The sequence below is a fragment of the Leptopilina heterotoma genome, unplaced genomic scaffold (assembly GCF_015476425.1).
Source record: "Leptopilina heterotoma isolate Lh14 unplaced genomic scaffold, ASM1547642v1 Lhet_57, whole genome shotgun sequence".
Taxonomy (NCBI): Eukaryota; Metazoa; Arthropoda; class Insecta; order Hymenoptera; family Figitidae; genus Leptopilina; species Leptopilina heterotoma.
This window is the reverse complement of record NW_025111127.1, coordinates 645,056-660,418: the sequence shown is the minus strand read 5'-3', so window position 1 is coordinate 660,418 and position 15,363 is coordinate 645,056.

The window sequence follows — 15,363 nt, the reverse complement described above, 5'->3', positions numbered from 1 at the left end:
ATTTTCAAAAATTTTAATGAAATTCTTTGCGTAACAATTCAATTTTTTTCAAAATAATTTTAATAAAATTCTTCGCAGAAATTCAATTATGTTTAAAAATTTACAAAAATTCTTGTCAAAATTACAATTATCTTTATAAATAATCTAATTTTTCTCCGAAATTCAATTATTTTCAAAACTTTTAATAAAATTCTTGGCAGAATTTCAATTTTATTTTTAATACAATTTTCATCAAATTTATGGAAAAATGCAATATTATTCTTAAAAATTTTATTAAAATTTGTCAAGAGAATTCAATTATTTAAAAATTTGTTGATAAAATTCTTTATGAAAATTCAATTTTAAGAAACATTCAATTGTTTAATAAAATATTTATTTTTATAGTTAAATAATTGAATTCTCGTAGAATTTTCTAATATATATATGTTACGGTCAATGTCCGGAATCGGGCAATGTCTGACAATGCCCGGGCATTATCGACATTGCCCACAACCACTGGGCATTGTCGACAATGACCATCAATTTCGGTCAATGTCCGAAATAATTTATATTATGAAGTTTTTTCGGGCAATGTCGACAATGCCCGGTCCAGTTTGGGCAATGTCAATAATTAATTTTTTAATTTAATTTAAATTCATTTTAATCGAAATGTACCGACTAGTTATAAATAAAATGTAATGTTTTGAATTTTTTAAAATAAATTATAAAACTTAGAACTAATAAATAACCCCAATATTAATGCTCTATTAACAAAAAAATATCACTCACGTTGTCACTGGCCATTTTTACCAATGATTTAATACTTTAAAAGTCTGATTTTAATAGTATAATTAATTTAATCCTTAATGTAAACAACATTGCCCAAAAATGAATGGGCAATGTCAACAATGCCCGGGCACTGTCGTCATTGCCCGGGCATTAACACACTTTGCTGAATATTATTGAAAATGTATGGGCATTGTCGACAATGCCCAGTGATTTTGGGCAATGTCGACAATGCCCGGGCATTGTCGACATTGCCCGATTCCGGACATTGACCGTAACATATATATATATATATATATTGATTTAAAAATGAATTTCAATAACTTAAAATCTTTGAAAATTTGAATTTTTCATACTTTTAATTAAGAATTCTATAGAATTAATTATTCTCAATAAGTTTTAAAATCGTGGAAAAGCTGGAAAAGTGATGGAATTTGAAAAGAGCAAAAGCTTGGCAACCCTGATATTGCTGTTTCAGCCATACGAAGAACACCAATACTGTATGTTCAGTTCTAACCATACTCGTATGTCAGAATTAAGAAAATATTTTTTTCAGTGTAAATTTCAAAATTAAATATATATATATATATATATATATATATATATATATATATATATATATATATATATATATATATACATGAATTGTATATGATAACAAGAATACACAAATTTAAAGCAGATTGCAAATGCATCTGACTCGTAAATTGTAAGCACGCGCGCCAAGAGTAAGCGACAACGTACAAGCAGAGAGAGAGAGAGAGGAAGAGTGAATGTGTATATCATCGCTGAGGAGACGAACGTGCGAACATAGATTAGATCAAGTAATTGAAATAAGTTAAGGCAAAGAGTATATTGTATTTTTATCGCTTCTGCAGGCCTTGTGAAGTGGTCGAGAGCAGTGATCATTATTTTTATTTGCTGACGCCTTCTAAAAAAGGCGAAGGAGATATTTATACGGTAACGGGGGAAGGAGAGATCAGGTCGATGGTCACCTTAAAAAAATTTCGTTTTCAAGTCTCGATGACGTATTCGATGTTATTTCCCTTGAATCATCATCGAGACAAAATATATTATTTGTTTTTCGCGTCATCAATGACATTATAAATCTCGTAGTTGACGCGAAAATAGGTTTCCTTGGAATTTTTAAATTACATTCTTAATATAGTTTATGAGTTTCAAGAAAATTCCTTTTCCTATAAAATTGTTGAGAAAAAAAAATGGTAAGAGATAAGAAAAAGAAGTACAATTACTCTTTTTCTTGCCTCTGTCATCCATATTGATTAAAATTAAATTTGATTAATTAGCGACAATTTTACGGAATAAAAAAGTTTATTTTAAATTGATGAAAAATATTTAAGAAAAAATATTGTTTATTTTTATTTAAATAAAATTTAATGAAGTTACTTCATTGGAAAAAAATTCTGGAAGCATTTGTAAAAATTGTTCTTAAAAATATGAATATATATATAACTAGTAAATTAAATTAGAACATTAGACAATGAAATTGTACAATTATTAATTATATACCTTCTACCCCCGTTTTCGTGTATATTTTGTTGTTTGTTTGTTTCTTTTTTATGAAGAAAGAAAAGACTTTGTTTGAATGTGAGCCAAGATGTATGAACCATAATGTCGTTAAAAAATACATTTTCCTCTGTTTTTTATTATAGATTTACAAGAAAAATTTTGCGCAATCAGAGAAAATCGCAGTTTTGTGCAAATTGTTATTTTTTGTTCTTTTAATAAAATATACAATTTTTTTAGTGAAATAAAATTCAAGTGCTTTAATAGTAACAACATTTTATGATTTTAATAAATAGTTGATTTAATTTCTTGTGTGTGTATATCCCACAGTCTTTAATTGTTTCTCTTTTTTCTATTAGAATTCTGAAGTTGTTTCCCTGTATTGCGCTAATTTTTTTATATATTTTTTTTTTAATTTTTGTTTTGAGATTATAGTTCAAAAATACGACTGGTGGTTACAAGCTATTTTTTCAGGATCGTCTCCCACGGCGGACCGTACAAACTGCAGAACGAAAAAAAATATAGCCGACAAAGAAGGGTTGTTTTAGTTGAAGCTTCAATGATAAACATATCATGTGCAATATTTCAAACATTATATAATGAATTGCAAAAACTTTTAAATATAAATATTTTTTATACAAACAGATGTTTTAAAGTTGAATTTATTAAAATATCCATAATCAACCACCGGCTATGTTTTTTTTTGACATTGATGAATTTCGGAACGAAATGGATGTGATGAAAAAAAAGAACGAGAGACCGATGAAACTTAGAAAAAATTGTAACACCTATTTCGTTGCAAACTACATTTGTGCTGACTGTCTATAGGAAATGAATAAAAAAAAATAGCAAAAAAAAAAAGTAAAAACATAATGTCAATGTAACCCTGTGATGTATTAGTATGATCTCAGTAAACATAATTTAGCCTGTACTCTTTAAATTGTAATTAGAATTAACAAATAGTGCGTTATAGAGCAGTAGAATATGTGTGTGAGTGAATTGTGCGCAAGAGAGAAAAAAAAGAATTTATGTGTGAGAAAGATAATTAAAGAGTGCAAGATGAATTTAAAAATGAAATTGGGAGAACAAAACGCCCAGTGAATCATTCTTTGTAACAGTGCATAAGAACTATATGTGTAACAACAATAATTGTATGTATAGATTTATAATAATTGTAAGAGAGTCTAAAAGAACTAACACGCTATTGTTTAGTATAAAGTTTATTAAAAAAGATGAATATAATTTCTTTGTGTTTTTATTTATACCTCTATTTATTCCGTTAATTTTAAATTTATTAAATATTTACAAAACTATAAATATACTGAAAGAAAATCTTTATTATTATTATTATTTGATATCTCAACATTTAAAATAAATTGCATCAATTAGTAGAATTTGTACTTCATAATGTAGAACTGTGAAATCGCAAAAAAAATTTCTTCAATTGGCGTTAAGATTTAAAAAATCGCTATTTTCACAAAAAAATCACTATCTTTAAAGAACTATATTTTCATAATTACATTATTAAATTGGTTATATCTTGGCCCATTTGACTCTAAATTTATTAAACTTCAAAATGATCCTATACCTAGTTTGATAGCTTTTACATCAATTTTTACAAAAATATTTGAATTTGGGGATTTTGGAAATTTTTTTTTAAAAACACTGATTATTTTGTGAGAAAAAATAGAAATATTTATTTTAAGACTTATTAATTATATTTCATTAAAAGAGATTGAATGATCTTCTACACGGAAAAAAAAATCAGCCTAATAATGCATGGAGTCTATTGGTTCGATTTTTACATGAGCCCATTTTGCAAATATCACACAGGAGTTTACTAAAAATGCATGGCTTTTGTGACTTTTGCCACAGCACCATGCGAAAATAGGATGGATTCCAAGCTAATCACGCATGGTAGTGTGCGTGCAATATACACAACAGACGCTCATGTGTTTTTAGCCTAGTATTTTTTTCCGTGTATAAAATCGTTTTATTTTGTCAGTGAATTTTATCAAAAGACGTATAAAAATATTCAATTTTTAGAATTTATAAGAAAATTATGAATTTTGTTGTCCAATCTAACAGACTTAAATAAGAAAATATTAAATTTATTTTTAAATTCTTTCTATTTATAATAATAATTAAACAAAATATAATTTTAATTAAATTTGTCGAAAAAATTTCACATACTATAAAATAGTGTCAAATAAATAAATTTATAAATTTTTTTTTTGCAATAATATTATAACAAAACAAATTTGAATTCGTAAAAATTTGAACTTCTTAGAAAAAAAGAGATACGAAATTTATAAAAATTAATTTTTAAGTAATATATAAAGTAAATAAAAAATAAATAAAATTTCATTTCTTAGAAAATAAATTTTTTAAAAACCGTATTTTGCGGTACGCATGACGATTCCCGACAAAAATCCTGTTTAATATTCGATAAACCTTATTTCATTTGTCAAAACTTCTTTTTCATGTAATTTTCTTTTCTAAGAATAAGAATGTGTTGAAAATTGTTTATAAACACAATGTTTTTAATTAATGTTAATAAATGAAAATAATAATTAATATAAAGATGAAAATAAGAGAATGTTAAAGAAAATGGATTTCATAATATATAAATTTTTATTGAACCGAAATAATTTTGAAGAGAAACTTTGTTAAGATAAATTTTTGTTAATTAGAATTATAGTTTAGCAAAGATTTTAGGCAATAAATAGTTTATAATGGAAAGTTTACATTTATTAAAACTTGCATATTTCAAAACTTAAATTGCAACAAAATGTCATTTTTCAGAATTTATGTTAAAAGCAGCTTTCATTGTATGCAAATTATTATATAGAGAAAATTATAATAATTAATTTTTCAATAAAGTTCAGGCCTCGGATATCTTGAAAAATGCGACTTTTTTCGACTTTTTCTAAAAAAAATGCGACTTTTTCAACTTTTTTTCTTCTCTTAAAAAAAATATTTGTGTCAGAATTTCTCAAACGGATCACCTAAAACAAAAAAATTTTCTTATTGAACGAAAATATTCTTTTTTACTCTTAATATGCTGAAAATATTAAGCCAAAAAATTTTTTTTGTTAAAGTTCTTAACAATTGAATTTTTTAATACTGCTAAATTAACAAATTTTTTTCTCGAGTTTCAGTTGACGGATTTAAAATTTTAAATATCGGTTTTTTTCGTCTTGAATTGCACTGTTCGAATATATACATATTTTGTTTTTAATTTTTTTTATTTTTATAATTTTTTATATTATTTGTTTATAAAATGTCAATTAAAGAGGATAAAATTTCTAAGAAATCCCTCAAAAACCAATTTTTGAATTTTAAATTGTTTATAATTTTTTTTTACTCAAAGTTAACAATTTGCAATATTTTTTTAGAAAAAATCATGTTTATTTTTTTATTTTTCATTGCAAATGATTGAAATCAATTTAAATTAGTCTAGCATGACCACCAGACAAATAATAATTTATAATACAATTTATTTAAATTGTTGCAAACAATCTTAATTAACAAATAGATAACTTTGGTTCTTTTTTATAAAAATTTTTTTTTTGCAGCCAAATTTATGTTTATTTAAGTAATCTATGTCGATTTTGGTAAAAAATTATTTTGAATCTAATAATTACCATTGTTGTAACAAACATATGAACAATAATGTAGTTAATAAAATTTTTATTTTTTTGTTAGAACGTGAAGAACATATTTGTTTATTAACATTTTATAAACAAATAATATAAAAAATTATAAAAAATAAAAAAATTTAAAAACAAAATATATGTGACGCTCCACGAGAAAAGGGACCTTATTTACTCTTGTCATAAGGTCCCTTTTCTCGTGGAGCGTCACAATATTCAAATTGTGCAATTCAAGACGAAAAAAACCCATATTCAAATTTTCATATTCAAATTTTAAATCCGCCAACTGGAACTCGAGAAAAAATTTGTTAATTTAGCAGTACTAAAAAATTCAATTGTTAATAACTTTTACAAAAAATTTTTTTTTTGCTTAATATTTTAAGGGATTCTTCTTAACCATAATAAGAGTACAAAAAATATTTTGTTAAAAGAAAATTTTTTAGTTTTAGGTGATCCGTTTAAGAAATTCTGACCTATTATTAATATTTGTTGAAAACAGTATCTTAAATAAGAAAAGTATTATTGATTTTATTAATTACTGTTATTCTAATATTATTATCATAATTATTTATTTCGTTTGTAAACATTTATGCGTAAAATTTATATATATCATTTTATTTTCTAAAATTTTTTATAAAATATTAGATAACTTTTTATGTCAAAATTTTGTTATTCGATTGCAATAATAAACCCTATGTTCGTAGAGTACATTGTTTTGTTACTTGAATTGGAAATATTAAAAATATTAAAATCGACTTTTTCGACTTTTTCAACTTTTTTCAAGATTACAATCGACTTTTTCGACTTTTTTCAACTACAAAAGTCGATCCGAGGCCTGAAAGTTTAATAAAATTCCTGAAAATTGAATTTAGCAAAAAAATTAATTAAAATTCCTAAAAATAATTGAATTATTGCGAAGAAATTTGTAAAAAAAAATTGTAAATAATTGAATTTTGTAAAATTTTTATTATTTATGAAAGTAATTAAATGTTTGCTGTAAATTTTATCAAAAATTGTTTTTAAATAATTGAATTCTTTTGGAAATTTTTATTGAAATTTAGTAGATATTGAAAATCATTGAATTAAGGTATAGAATTTTGAAAATAATTGAATTGCAATTTTGAAAATAATTTTTAATAAGTTACAGTAGCAATTCTTAAAAATTATTCGAGTTTAAAGGATTTGAAATTTGAATTTTTTTTTATCTTCCTATGAAAAAATAATGGATAATAATTAAATATTTATTTCAAAAAATCTATTTAAGTTCTAAATGATTTTACAATATTTAAAAAAATGTATTATAAACATATTTTGGAGTTTCAATTATTTTTAGAACACTGTTTCTATTAATGATTACACTATAATTTATTAACTAAAATAAAGCTTTTATCAAAACTTACAACAATATTAATATTTTCCTCATGTTATTTAAGATATATTTCAACTATACGACCATTACTACAGAATTTTATTAGTTTTAATCAATAAATTATAGTGTATCATTAATCCGGACAGAGTGTCTCATAGGGCCTTTTACCTTATTATTATTAATAGTCTTTTCTAGAAAAAAAGTACCTATCAATTTTCCAGAAAAAATCGCCAATAAAAATATTTATTTCTATATAATTTACATGATTTAAATTTTTTGGCTTATCGTCTCTATTTAGAATTTTTTTTAAATAATTCGATTTTAATATAATATTTATGATATAAAAAATTTAATTTATATGTGCAAACTGTATAAACAAATACATTTTAGTATGTCTTAAATATTTTTTCTTGAAAATTAAAATTTGTTCTTTTAGAAATTTATATTAATAATAAAATTTCATTTTTTAAAATATTCAATGATTATTTTTTTTAAAGATTGCATTTCTTTGGTTGAAAGTTCTTAAATACTTCTTAAATAATTTCGATGTAATGGTAACATATTTTAACACTAATTTTAGGACCAAATTTAGTTCCTCTGTTAGGCCATATAGTTGAGGACTTGTTTTGGAATCAGATTGCGGGCTTGTTAAGCTCTATATTAAAACTAAATGAGAGGAACATGTTCTAAAACTTATGTTTTAGAATCTGATTTAGAACATATTTCTGCCATATAGTTACAGGACTTGTTTGAGAAGTAGTTTGAGGATCAAATTTAGGATCTGTTTAAGCACTAGTTTTTATCTAAGTTAGAATTGATTTAAGCACTATTTATATAATAAAAATAATAATAATTTGATAAAAAAATTTGACCTCGCCAGGATTTTAACTTGAATTTTTCGTTGACATTTCCACTCCCCCCATATGTCTGAGAATGGTAGTAATATTTAAGAAAAATTGAAAAATTCTTGGTTTAAAAAAATTAACCCTGAAATCTGAATGTAGACTAGTTTGCTGATCTAATAATTACTAATGCTGAAATCGAAAAATTTTGATCAAATTTCTCTGCGTGCATTATATCAGTTCGTCGAAAATTAACAAAACTATCACAAATGTGAAGAAAACAGTCGCCGTCAATTTCTCTCCGTGTGGCATATGCGGAACTTCTCGAGTTTCAAATTAACATCTTATAGGACGAGTTGCTTTATTCCCTCACCTTGGGTCTTCCTGGTAGATCCCATCATCAAACAGCGTATAAAATGGGGGATCCTTCCGGAACAATATTACATAATTTATAGTGAAACCCTTATGGGCGTATTATAAGTATTATTAACCTTCATTTAAAGGCAAATGTGTCGAAAGTCCACAAATGTTGCTCCACTTTTTGAACTTCTTCAAAATTTAAAAATATAGTAACTGTACCTTTATGTATATCCATATACATAAGAAAACAGTAGAGCAGATGAAAGTTTTAATTTTCTCCGAAAATGTAATAAATTCTATTTAATGCGAGAGCTAAAACTCCAGAAGGTATATTGAGATCTTTATTGGGTATTATGTTGAACGATTAAAATTAAAATGAAGTACGAAACATAAAACTGTACAAAATAATATATAATTAATTAACCAATATTACACTGAAAAAAATTCATTTTATTCAAATACCAATTACTTATTATTTATAGGATTTTAAAAATTCAACTTCTTTCAAATATTCTATTACTTTTCATTGCCGAATTTTTCATAGCCTTTTTTAAGGATTCTTAACTGATTTTATTCGCTTGCTCCTTGTCGCTCAGGGGTTTTTTGATGTCACTGAATACGAATTCGATATCAGCTTTTCGTAATTCAAAATGGCTAAAAATTTGAAGAATTATTCGAAATTTGGCTGCGTTTTCGAATGTCAACAAATTCGCCAAAATCAAAAAACTGAATAGACGATTTCTCAGAGACAAATAAAGATTTTTTAAATTTTCAAAATGGATTCTAAAGATACAATATTGATCAAACAAATCGATATCCCCAGGATGTCCCAATGTTATGAAGGAAGTTATTTGCACTTTTAGATTAGAATATTTCGAAAACCTGACGTTCTTCAGTACACTTTCATATACTTTGTAGCAATTTTAACAATTGTTGACAATTAGCAAAAGAAAATAGAAATCATATCTTTTGTATAACAGAAAATTTAAAACATGACTTTTTGTGTCAAGTTTTTCGTCCCTATAGATGTGAATTCCTCTTTAAATGAATTGAAGGAGGATATAAAATAACCTGTTGCTAGGAGAAATATTTTGATGCTTATGTTTAGCATATATTTTGCGTCTTGATTTCTTCATTACGGTACATTCATAGTTAAGTCTGATTTGACGCGTTAACGGTACGTACCTTTTATTATGCAATGGGGAAGAAAGAGACTCCACGGAGACGCCAGAAATACTCATCGTTTCATCAACCGATGCCATCTCATGGTGAAAACTGTATAGCTATAGTTTCGAATAGATGTATCGATTCAATCATTTATCTTTCTTTCGAAACAACATTTATCAAATATGACCGTAATATCAACAATATATAAATAATCAGTTTTAAAATAAATTATTCTTAATATAGAAAATAATTTTAAAGTTGCCAGGAAAAAAATAAGACAAAAGCTGAAGACCAGATTGCTCCCTCAAGTTCTTCTCAAGTGGTCCATCAGAAACTTGAAGAGGATCATGCGGAAAAGGACTTTTTCTTCTTATCTTTCATCGTTGGGAAACACGTGGCCCTTGATTGCATTTCCTACAATCGTGTTTTGTGTCAAATGGCAAGTTAGGTTAGATTTTAATAAAATACCAAATTTTAAATTTATTAAGTTGGTAGTGACCCTATATGATAATATAATAATGACCCTATAGGCATAGTATACATATAGTTTATTTTTACGCTTCACAAATTTTATGCCACAACCCTTAGTTTTTAAACGGTTGGCACAATCACCTGTCAATTGACAATACTTTCGTAAAACGTAAATCCTAATATTTACATGATATTAACCTAATATTAACAAAATTAATCCAAAAGTTGATTGTCTTAATTTTTTTGGTGTATATATTTCAGCTGCAATACTTATAGTTTACTGTGATTACACAAGTATGAGTTTTGCTTTTTGAAAAAAATCATATACAATAAGATGCAGCTAAAGGCGACAAAAGAATTCGCAGAAGCAAAACAACTTTACGTTCCACCCCGGAGATCGCAGATCCTCACAAACCGATTACAAAGTTTGCCAACTAATTTGTACCTTTCCTCTCTACTCTTTCTCGAAACAATACCTTTCCCAATTCCCATCATGCGCTTTCCTGTTCGAAAACACTTAAAAGTTCAAGTACTCTAATTTACTCCTGCAAAAGTTTTTTCCGCTCACTGGGTGGTCTTGGCTATTTTCATTATTTCGAATATTCCGAAACAGCCGTATCTCCATCCGTTTTATTCTCTCCCTTCCTCTCATTGCAAAAAAGCAAACTGAGAAAGTAGACCCTCGCGGCCCTTTCTAATTGGGCCAATTTCGCTTGCTCTATTACAGTGGGGTAATTTCTTGAACAATGCACAGAGAAAGATAATTCAATACTCTTCGGCTGTTTTCAATTTCCCACACCCAAAGTGTAAACAGAGGGAATTTTTTATTCTTACTGTCCGCAAACGATTCTCATAGACTTGATGATTTTTCTGCGTCTATATAATTTATTTTTTGTTCACTGCTGTATAGGAGTTGGCGATGCATTTCTCACGGTTAAAGAATGAAAACTTCCTTTTTATTAACAAATACAGGGCTTGAACTAGGTCCGCAAATCCCGTAAAAGTCCGTAACTTTGCTTGAAGTTCGTAAAAGTCCGTTTTTTTAAAAAAAAGGTCCGTAAAGTCCGTAATTTGATTGAAAAAGGTCCGTAAATTGTACGATATATATAATTTTGATAATTTTATAGAGAAATTACAAATGATTGTAGAAATTCAATTATTTTCAAAAATTTTCCTCAATTCAATGATTTTTAATAGGTATCTACTATTCTAATAAAGTTTTCCAAAAGAATTCAATTATTTAAAAAAAATTTTTATAAAATTCTACACAAACCTTTAATATTATTTCCACAAAATAATAAAAATTTCACAGAAATTCAATTATTTACAAATTTTATATAAATTTCTTAGCCATAATTCAATTATTTTTATTAATAATAAAATTCTTTTTAGGACTTCAATTATTTTTATAAATAATAAAATTCTTGACAGAATTTTGATTATTTTTAATACAATTTTATTCAAATTCCTCGAAAAATGTAGGGGAGAGTCTCCAGTTGTGAGACGGGTTTTATTTTTGACCCGTAAATTGTAAACGGGTAAACTAAATTGTAAATAAAATACACCGTTCGAAAGGTAACAGAAATACGCAACTTTTATTAAAAGAAAGTATAGTGTTTCGATGAACTCAAAAAATTTTACGATACATTTTCCGAGCACATCGCTTTTTTCAAAAAAAAAAAATGTCTCCAGTTGTGAGACACTCATTAAAAATTGCTAAAATTTAATAAGTTTGACATAAAACGTTATGTTTAGTAGAAATAATTAAATATATTAATAATATTATACTAAATAATAATATTTATTCGACAAAATATGACTATCAAATAAACACAATTTAATAGCTTCAACAAGAGCATTAAAATTGATTTCTTCTGAATCAATTGACTTTTTTCCACTTGACATGCCCAAAAATACTAGAAAAAAAATCAAAACAACATTTAAATAGTATGCCTGCAAAGTCGTATTTTTATGCTGCCCAGATGGGTGTTGACACCGTCTCACAACTGGTGATATGCTGTGTCTCACACTCAGAAATTGGCGCTATTTTGAAAAAGGAAAATTAAATTATTTTCAACCGTAGATTGGAACAATGCAACATTGCATCACAAAATATAAGGAAAACACTAAAAGAAAATGCATTACATTTACCTTTTCCAATTAATTAACTTGGAAAAAAGTACTTTGCATTTATTGAAAAAACGCTTTTTAGTCGATTATCACACACAGTGTTGGTATTTAACAAAAACAGTTTATATATCCGCTTCGGCGTACACGAAAAAGTTGGCTCATATAAAAAGAAATGTTTTTATATAAACCAATCGGCTTTTTAATATTGCATGTTAAAAAAATTGACTGTCTCACAACTGGAGGTGTCTCACAACTGGAGACTCTCCCCTAATTATTCATAAAAATTTTATTAACATTCATCAAAAGAATTCAATTATTTAAAAATTTGTTCATAAAATTTTTTATGAGAATTTATTTTTAAGAAGTAATTAATTATTCAATAAATTATTTATTTTTCGATTTAAATAATTGAATTCTCGTAGAATTTTCTAATCAAAATTGATTTACAAATGGATTTCAGTTGAAATTGTAGATTATAATTGAATATTAAAAGCATTAAAGCGTAAATTTTTACAAATAATTGAATTTTGAAAAGGTTTTAGATTGAAATCTTTGAAAATTTGAATTTTTCTTATTTTTAACTAAAAATTCTGTGGCATTAATTTTTTTTGAGAAAGTTTAATAGCGGTTTTTTTTAATATTACAGTGAGTTCTCGCGAGTCGTTCAAACTCGCCAGTCGTTCAACAGAATTTACGAATAATTAAAATTTCGTAATTAAATTGAATATTGTAAACAAATGAATTTGAAAATTGTCGAAGAACTTTTTCGAAAATTATTAAAAATAATCGATTTGAAGAAGAATTTTTTTTAAAAATTCTTAAAAATAATAATTGAATTGATAATGATTTTATCACTCGGTCATCTTCAATTATATTTTTGGTCCATAAAGTCCGAATTTTTAAATACTTTTACTGGTTCGAGCCCTGTAAATACCTTGGCAGATTGTTTTATAAAAGTTTCTTATCATATCCCAAGCAGCACGTTAAGTTATCTTAATACATTAGCTTTGGATATTCCTAATATTACCTGTAATATTACGTGATCTTACTGTGATACCAAAATGATACCATTATTACAATTAATATTAAGGTACATATTACATGATAATGTTGAGGTAATATTACATAACGTAATTAATGGAACTTACGTATGTTACGTAAATAGAACAACTTACGTAAGTTACGTAATATGTTGTAGTTACGTAACTTACGTAAATTCCATTAATTATGTAACTTATGTAAGTTTGGTTAATTACATAAGTTACGTAACATACGTAAGTTCTAGTAATTACGTAAGACATTATACTTACGTAACTTACGTAAGCTACTTTAGTTACGTTATTTACCCTATTTACGTAACTTGCATTAATTACTTAAGTTGCTCGAGTTACGGAAGTCAAGTAGGGAAACAATTTTTCTGTGATTGACACTAAATAATTATGTTTTTCAATCTTTTGTTTCGAGTCGACACGAAACTTAATTCAAACAGTTAATTTAGTTTCAAGTCGACACTAAACTAATATTTAGACGTTAATTTGGTTTCGAGTCGACACGAAACTAAATAGTTTCAAATACTTTTGTTTTTGGACAAGAGCTAAAACGAAAGTCATTTTCTATTTAGTTTCGTTTCAGCATCGGTCCCTGCTTAATATATTAATATTATTAAAGTCGAGTATTCCTAACTTTGGAAGTTGAATTCATAATTGATTGATTTTATTTTTTGATAATATTCGAAAAATGATTGGATAATATATCTAGTTCTTCATACTCTGCACGGAACAATTTGTTTCAGTAAATGTACTGAAATATTTCAGTTACCCAGGATATGAGGGCCAGTATATCTTTTATACGAAAAGTACAAATTGTTTAGTGGAAACTACGAGTCTTTTTTTCAGGGAAAACCTAAAAATACTTCAGTAGGGGAGACAGGGGCTGTTTGGTGCACTCGACACTCGAGTTTATTCGAAAGTTTTAAGTTGAATTAATTTTTCTCTCCACTCAAGTTAAAATACTTGATGAACTGCAAGTTTGTACAAAATTTCATTTTTGTTAATTGTTTAGATATTGTGGAGTATAGATTAAAATAATTGATATTAATAAACTTTAACTTCGACATCTCCTTCGATATTTAATAATTGAAAATAAGACGACCACAAAAGGACAATAATAATCCAATGTTCAAACCGCACCATATGTTTAACGTTTCGGAGTTGACTATAAAAGTAATTGATTTTGTTACTGGTGGATTCCACGTCAGTTCAACACACTTATTTTCATGACTTGTTGGGATTTAGCTGTACTTTTGTAAATTTATTACTCTTATAGTGATAAACAACTCCACCAACTATTTTTCCAAAATTTTAAAAATTACCCTAAACATGGAATTTTCAAAATTTTTGTCTTTTTTTTTAAAGTGCTATAACTTTGGCTCTAATTAACCGATTTTGGATTTTAAAAAAAGGATTTCTTTGGTTTTAAGTATATTTTAAGTTAAAATTAATATAAAAAAAAATTCAAAAAAAATTTTTTTTTGAAAAATTAAAAATCCGTTTTTGAAAAAACATCATCTTCGATTTTTTTCAAAATTTTACTAAATGTTAGGGCAAATATGATTTACATGTCCTGTAAGTTTCATCTTGGGATCTCAAAGGGATTCGGAGTAAAAAAATATAACGTAACCACAAATTACGAACATATGGGGCAAAAGTCCTCAAGTGCCTAGGTAAAACAATGAATTTTCTCTAAACTTTATTAAAATGGTACTATTATTAGTAGAAGTGTAAATATTAATTTTTTTGAATTTGATAAAATATTTTTTGAGTTATAGAGTTTCAAAATTTTGATTTTTTTGAAAATATCTTTTTTTCGATTTAATATATTGATAAGTAAAATTAATCAAATTTAAAGTATGAATAGTGATTTTTAAAGGGGTTTTCACGGATTATAAGCTGGTGATAAAAAAAGTTGTTTTCTGTCAATTTGACCTTGAAATTCAAGGTCAAATTCTTAATTTCAATATACAGTAGAACCCGGTTAATACGATCCCGTTTAATACGATTTCCCGCTTAAGACGCTC